This window comes from Neoarius graeffei, chromosome 3 (genome assembly GCF_027579695.1).
Source record: "Neoarius graeffei isolate fNeoGra1 chromosome 3, fNeoGra1.pri, whole genome shotgun sequence".
Taxonomy (NCBI): Eukaryota; Metazoa; Chordata; class Actinopteri; order Siluriformes; family Ariidae; genus Neoarius; species Neoarius graeffei.
In genome coordinates this window covers 24,807,021-24,814,345 of record NC_083571.1, presented here as the reverse complement: position 1 = coordinate 24,814,345, position 7,325 = coordinate 24,807,021, and the positions used below count along the sequence as shown (strand labels likewise).

Sequence of the window (7,325 nt, the reverse complement as noted above, 5' to 3'; positions counted from 1 at the left end):
TCTGTTATTGCCTGTGAACAAGTGGAGCTGTTATCGACCCAGATACAATAGTGCTTCTGATTGACTATTGTGTAGCCCCGCCCTTTTCCTTTATTTGATTGGCTGGTAAGTGGCAGGCTCGACTCATGGGAGACGTGCTTGTTTCCTGCCATTTCCATAGCGATAGCGGCGCGCCAGAGAAATTTATATTATAATTTTTTTTCAACATGAGAAATACAATGTGTGGCGGGAGTGCGTGACAAAAGACCGAAAAGCGTGACTGTCACGCTCAATGCGTGAGACTTGAGAGCCCTGCTCTTAGTAATCCGTGACATCAGCACTGGTGTGCACATAATCTGGGATCTGACACAAGCCCAATTATCTAATACAAAGACCATCACCTCTATGCTTTAGTGTGAGGTAGGAGAAAAAAGAAAAAAAAACCATAGGTTAGCCATGTTATATAAACAGCAATGTAGCCTAAAACTAAAACAGATCTGAGTTCTTGAGACATCCATAAGGCTAGCCTATAGATAGTGATTAAAAAAAGTGATAAAATTCTCCCATTATATATATAAAAAAAAGGGGGTCAAGCATAATTGCCGATAGAATTAGCACTTTCCTCGAAAACATGGTATAAGGTATCATAAAGCTCAGAAAACACTGTTTGTAGGTTTAACTCAAAGGAGAGGAAAAAATGACGCCAAGACCTGCTGTTACGGCCAGTTAAAGGACGATGATGGCAACATGGCTTGGCTAGCATGAAAACAATACCAACATAGGTCCTAGCATGAAACAATCCAAACATTAGTCTAGTGGACTAATGTTACCTGTATCAATAGTTTCAGATAAGGAGTCGAGGACCTGACGTGCCTCCTCCGGTGTTTGCAAAAAGGAAGTCTCACCATTAAAAGTCACTTTCAAAGTTGCTGGATACTGAAGAAAGGTCTGAACTCCCTTATCCCTCAGCTCCTTCCTCACTGCAGTAAACGAGCTTCGTTTCTTGGCAGTAGTGGGAGAGTAGTCAGGAAAAAAGCTGAGGATCACTCCGTCGTCCAGACGAATCGGCCCATGTTTCCTAACTTCACGTAGTATGACATCTCGGTCGTTGAAACGGAGAAGCTTGAAAATGACGACTCGGGGTCTCTTGTTAGCGGCACTGACGTAAATGCGATGAGCTCTTTCTGTTTCAGTCTCTCTGTCCACCAGCATTGGTAGCCAAATAGGTAGAGATCTTTTGAGAAAGCCTACTGCATCATCCTTCTCCATACCTTTGGGGAGCCCAAGCAGATGGAGGTTATTACGTCTGCTACGGTCTTGTAGTTCAACTAGCTGTTGTTCGACAGTGTCCAAACGACGGGCATGGCCATTCAGGATTTTCTTTTGTTCTCTCTGTTCCCCTGATATCGATTCAATTTTCAAACACGCAGTAGCCATATGAGAGGATAGTTCGCTTCTCATCGTTGCCATTTCAGACTTCAGTACGCACTCAAGTCTTGCCAGAGTGTCCGCCATTTTAACATTAGCTGTAGCTCCAGTATCAGAACTTTCCGTTAACTTTTTCCTTCTTTTGCTTTGAGGATGAGGGCATTAAAGTCAGCTGTTTACGCACCGTAGACATTTAGAAAAGTAAACCGGCAAAAATAAATCAACACAATCGATATAAATGAGGTTAAACTTTGAAAAAAGGTGGCTTTGTGTCAGGAGCTCCCTCAGTGAGCGTGCAACTCCATAGATGCGTCACGTGATCTCTCTGAAAATGGGATCTTGAAATTGCTTAGGTTTAGTGTACATGTTGTAGTAGTAATTAGACAAGGGTCATTTCTTGCTCAGTTTTTAAGATTTCTGCATGAAACTTGGTGTGCATATAGGTAGTGACTATCTGTACTCTCCATATCATGCATGACGACAACTGATGTCATGACGTCATTTTATGACATCATAAATTTTTCAGGAATGGCTATGAATGGGACCACCTGGCACAGTACCAGGACAAGCTAGACAAAATTCTTTCATGCCATCTTCCATGGCCCTTATACCTTAATACTTTTTTTCACTCATTTGACCTCTGACCTTGACCCTTTGCCAGAATTAGGTCAAAGGTCACTTATATGTTAAATCGCTACTCCTTCATTTTTTCATGAATTTTCACCAAATTGGGTACGGAGACCCTATTTGCAGGGCTTCAAAATATTTTGCATCAGTTAAGCGACTTGACCTATTTTGACTGAGTTACATGACCTTGAACTTCTCAACTAGAATAGAAGAGAATGCCTTTATTGTCATTATACACATGTACAATGAGATTAAAGCATCTCCAATAACAGTGCAAACAGGGTGTAGAGAGAGAGAGAGGAAAAAAAATTAGGTGACTCTAGCAAAAAGTCAAAGTTTTGTCTATTTAGAAGAAGAACAATAACAACTTTATTCATCACACACTTGTGAAATTCTTCTCTGCATTTAACCCATCTGAACACACACTGCACACACGTGTGAGTAATGAGCACACACATATCCAGAGCAGTGGCAGCCATGCTAACAGCGCCCGGGGAGGAGTTCGGTGCCTCGCTCAAGGGCACCTCAGCCCAAGGCCATCCCATATTAACCTAACTGCATGTCTTTGAACTGTGAGGGAAACCAGAGCACCCGGAGGAAACCCACACAGACACGGGGAGAACATGCAAACTTCACACAGAACGGCCCCCACCGGCCGCTGGGCTCAAACCCAGAACCTTCTTGCTGTGAGGCGACCGTGCTAACCATTTACACCACTGTGCCACCATTTTTCATGGTCTTTGAGTTAGTCTTGCTCCTTTGCCATAGAAAAACATGTTTTAATGACTATTTATAGTTTTGACCTATTGACCTAGGTCAATATTATGTCATGTATTTTCAATGGCCTATATCTCAAAAACGGCACAAGGTAAGGCCATAGTTACTATTAACCATGAACAGGAAGTCATATATGGGCTTTCATTTGGGAGCATTGGTTTTGCCCTGGAGTGACCTTGACAGGTCAGATTAATGATCTGCATATTTTAAATGGCCTGTATCAAGAAATTGGTGAAAGATAGGAACTTAGTTAATATTATTCTCATCTCATTATCTCTAGCCGCTTTATCCTTCTACAGGGTCGCAGGCAAGCTGGAGCCTATCCCAGCTGACTACGGGCGAAAGGCGGGGTACACCCTGGACAAGTCGCCAGGTCATCACAGGGCTGACACATAGACACAGACAACCATTCACACTCACACCTACGGTCAATTTAGAGTCACCAGTTAACCTAACCTGCATGTCTTTGGACTGTGGGGGAAACCAGAGCACCCAGAGGAAACCCATGCGGACATGGGGAGAACATGCAAACTCCACACAGAAAGACCCTCGCCGGCCATGGGGCTTGAACCCGGACCTTCTTGCTGTGAGGCGACAGTGCTAACCACTACACCACCGTGCCACCGTATGTGATCATATACAGATGATAATGTATTATGGAAAGTTGATATTTACCTGAATAAAGAAACATCAATCAATCAAATAAATAAATAACTATTTCCTCAACAATATTTCATAATTTTAACATATAATTAATTGCATTTGGACATTTCACCCTGGAGCTGGCATTTTTCAGGGAAGTAAAATGTTCTTTACAGTGAACATGTACACATTTTGGACACAGGCTTTAAAAGCTGTTTTTACAAACCCCCTTTACAGAGATTTATCCTGAATTACAGAGTTTCTCTCACATACACTCCATATTGTATTCATACATATTTAAGGAATTAGAACTGTTTGTGTTTAAAAACAGTTTGGGTTTAAAAACTCATTTGTACCATCAGCACAAACACACTGAACTGAATATGAGTAAGCAGGAAGAAGAGAAATAAATGGCGAGGACGCGAGGACAACAGGCTACAATGTCATCGATGAACTGTGGTTCGAGAAGAAGCTCTGTGATGTACTCATCAAAGTTGATGGTGCTGAGTTCCACGCGCATGAGATCATCCTGTGTTGCTGCAGCTCATACTTCACGACTTTGTTCACTAACAGCTGCTACCCTCCAGATAAGTACAGTGTCCCTGACATTTCCTCTAAGATGATGGAGCTGATCATGGAGTATGTGTATAGATATCGTGTTAACATCACGGAGGAAAATGTGCATGAGCTGCTGATCACTGCTGATTACCTGGCAGTGAGCAGCCTGGTGAATGAGCGCTGCGCATTCCTGAAGGCTTAGCTGTGTTTGGAGAACTGCATTGGCATCTGCTGTCTTCCTCACTTTGATATCTGTGAGATGTTGAAGCAGTAGGCCTTCCAGTTTATCTTATGGCCCTGTCACACTATAGCGTTTTGTTCGACGTTTGGTTGCGTTTTTAAAAATTTGAGAAACGCCGGGGAACGTCGACGTTCTTCAAATTAAGTTTCTAGGTCAACGATGTCTTGTAACGCTTGGGTAACGCTCAGCCAACGTTCCCTCAGTGTCAGGTGACGTTTGTGGTCCAAAATAGCAGCAAAACCTAGCGTTCTCATAGCGTCCACAGCGCTTTGATAGCGTTATCATAGCGTTTGGGTAGCGTCTGCCTTGCGTCCAGGTAATGTTCTGGACGTTACACAGACGCTGGAAAAATTCAGAACGCTGACAGACGTTAGAAAGATGTTGAAAGAACGTTACATGAGCGTTAAGAACGCTCGGCGAACGCTGACGAACGCTGAAAAACGTTGGCGACACGCTGGACAGACGTTCGATGGACGTTACACAGGCGTTAGGCAAGCGTTACCCAAGCGCTAGGCACGCGCTGGACACTCGACCCTGATGGGCTGGCGTCCGCCTAGCGTCCAGGGAATGTCCTGACTTTCGAGTAACGTTCGAGTAACGCCCGCAAACTTTCGTGTAACGTTCCTCTAACGTGTAAGTAGCGTTTTGATAGAACGTCCTGAATTTTTGTGCACACCCAAAACTATTTTTCACCCTCAGCGTTCGCCGACGTCCCTCGACGTTCCCCAACGTTTGCCGACACTCGTCTAACTTTCTTGTAACTTTTTTCTAACGTTCTCGACGTTCCTCTGCGTTTCGCAACACGTTACTCGAACGCTGGTGAGAACGTCGTAGTGTGACAGGGCACTTACACAACTTTGAGAAGATAGTGCACGTCTTTGAGGAGCTCCTGGACCTGACGGTTGAGCAGCTTGGTGAGATAATTGAGAATGATGAGCTGAACGTGAAACAGGAGAACGTGGTGTTTGAGACCATCTTACAGTGGGTCAGACATGCACCGCAGAATCGGAACGCTCATATGGGCGTGTTACTGCCCAAGGTGCGTATGGAGCTACTGACGCACAGTTACTTCATGAAACATGTGAGGAGCAACGCTTTTGTAACAGATAATGCAGCATGTAAGCCGATCATCACCAGAGTTCTGAAGAACATCTATGGGCTCAACCTGAATGAATCTCTCAGTTCTGACTTCACGCAGCCTCGCCTGCCCAATGCCGTTCTTCTAGCCATTGGTGGCTGGAGCCATGACAGTCCCAACTATGCCATAGTAACGTATGATATGCAAGCGGATCTCTGGGTCAGTGTGATATGCCCTGATGAGAGCCCAAGAGCCTATCACGGGATGGTTTATGTGAATGACTTTGTGTACTGCATCAGAGGATTCGGTGGTGACAATTACTTAAACAGTGTGAGAAGGTTTGAGCCCATCACAAGAACCTGGGCTTAGGTGATTCTCATGCACTCTCGTCAGTGTTGTGTGTATGTGTGCACACTAGACGGTCGTATCTCTGCAATGGGAGGATTTGATGGCAACACAGTTGAGTGATATGAACCTGAGAATAATCAGTGGAGTATGATTGCACTGATGCACAAAACAAGTGTTCAGTGTGTGCGGCGAGTGTGTGTGTAGAAATAGACTACAGCAGACATTCCTGAACTTTTTGGGCAAATGACCCTAAAGTCTTCACCATCCTACATTTGTAATTAATATTTTGAACATTTTAAGAGCACAGTAAAATATGTAGCCTGTGTTTAACATCAATCACATGGACTGGGACGTTTGTCTATTTTTATAGCTGAACTCCACTAGTGTATCGTGGCAGGATAGTGAGAATGATTCAAATGACACATAGTCTATTAAATGAAATGTGGCTTCTAGTAACATTTAAAATATTGGCAGATGTGATAATCAATATTTCTAATATTAATTTATAAAATAAATGAATGAAACAAAAGAGGAGCTTCTCTTGCAATCCCATTTGTAAGTCAAGCGATCCCATGTGGGGACGTGACCCCTGGACTACAGTGTCTGTTAAAGGGGAACAGAGGGCAATATATAGAGTAAATATAACAATAAAACACACATTGATGAACCTTATTCAAGACTTACAAAAGTTTTTTGTTCTAAGGTTGGAAAGTTATAGTGTTTTGAAAGTAGCTTGAGCAAACTATTTCCGCAGTTTGAACAGCCCACCATGATATTAATTTTATCCAATCAGTTTACCGTAGAGCCTCATACATTCGTTGGTTTGTGTACACCTTTGGCCAAGTGGGTGCTAAATTTTTTGCCAGAGCGAGGTCAGTTATATGGCAGTAATTTGATGGTAAAAACAATCTTGCAACTGTGTCTTGGTTCCATGGTGTAATGGTTAGCACTCTGGACTCTGAATCCAGTGGTCTGAGTTCAACTCTCAGTAGAATCTCTGAAGCTGCTCTTTGCACCTCTTTAAATAATGTATTTCACCTGAAGGCTGCTTTTGAGCAAGCTTGCTTATCCCAAACCCTTTGTTTCCATCAACATGGAACAAGTTCTCTTCAAGATAGGTATAGTCCACTTCTGCAATTTTGGATCTGAGGTTTATTCCAGTACCATCACAGCTTCAATGATATTGGGCACTATAGGTCTGGATTTGGGTGCAACATGGTGGCTCGGGGAGCATTAGAACAGTTGGCGGTGGCACAGTCGTGTAGTGGTTAACGCTGTCGCCTCACAGCCAGCATGTTCTGGGTTTGAGCCCAGTGGCTGATGGGGGCCTTTCTGTGTGGAGTATGCATGTTCTTCCTGTGCCTGTGTGGGTTTCCTCTGGGTGCTCTGTTTTCCCCTGAAGACATGCAGGTTAGGTTAATTGGTGGGTCTAAATTGACTGTAGGTGTGAATGGTTGTTTGTCTTTATGTGTTAGCCCTGTGATGATCTGGTGACTTGTCCAGGGTGTGCCCTGCCTCTCGCCCATAGTCAGCTGGAATAGGCCCCACCTTGCTTGCGACCCTGTACAAGATAAGTGGTTACAGATAATGGATGGATGGATGGATGGAAAGCATAATTGGCTGTGCCCCTAGAACCAAATCAGAGTG

The 7,325-nt window shown here is 43.7% G+C and overlaps 1 non-coding gene and 1 pseudogene across 1 annotated transcript; both read left to right on the top strand.

Moving 5' to 3' along the window:
• Positions 1–3,836: 3,836 nt before the first annotated feature.
• On the top strand, positions 3,837–5,882 carry LOC132882523 (kelch-like protein 10; annotated as a pseudogene).
• Positions 5,883–6,603: 721 nt separating this feature from the next.
• On the top strand, positions 6,604–6,675 carry trnaq-cug (transfer RNA glutamine (anticodon CUG)). Its single transcript has one exon. It is a non-coding gene; the product is annotated as a tRNA-Gln (tRNA).
• Positions 6,676–7,325: the final 650 nt, after the last annotated feature.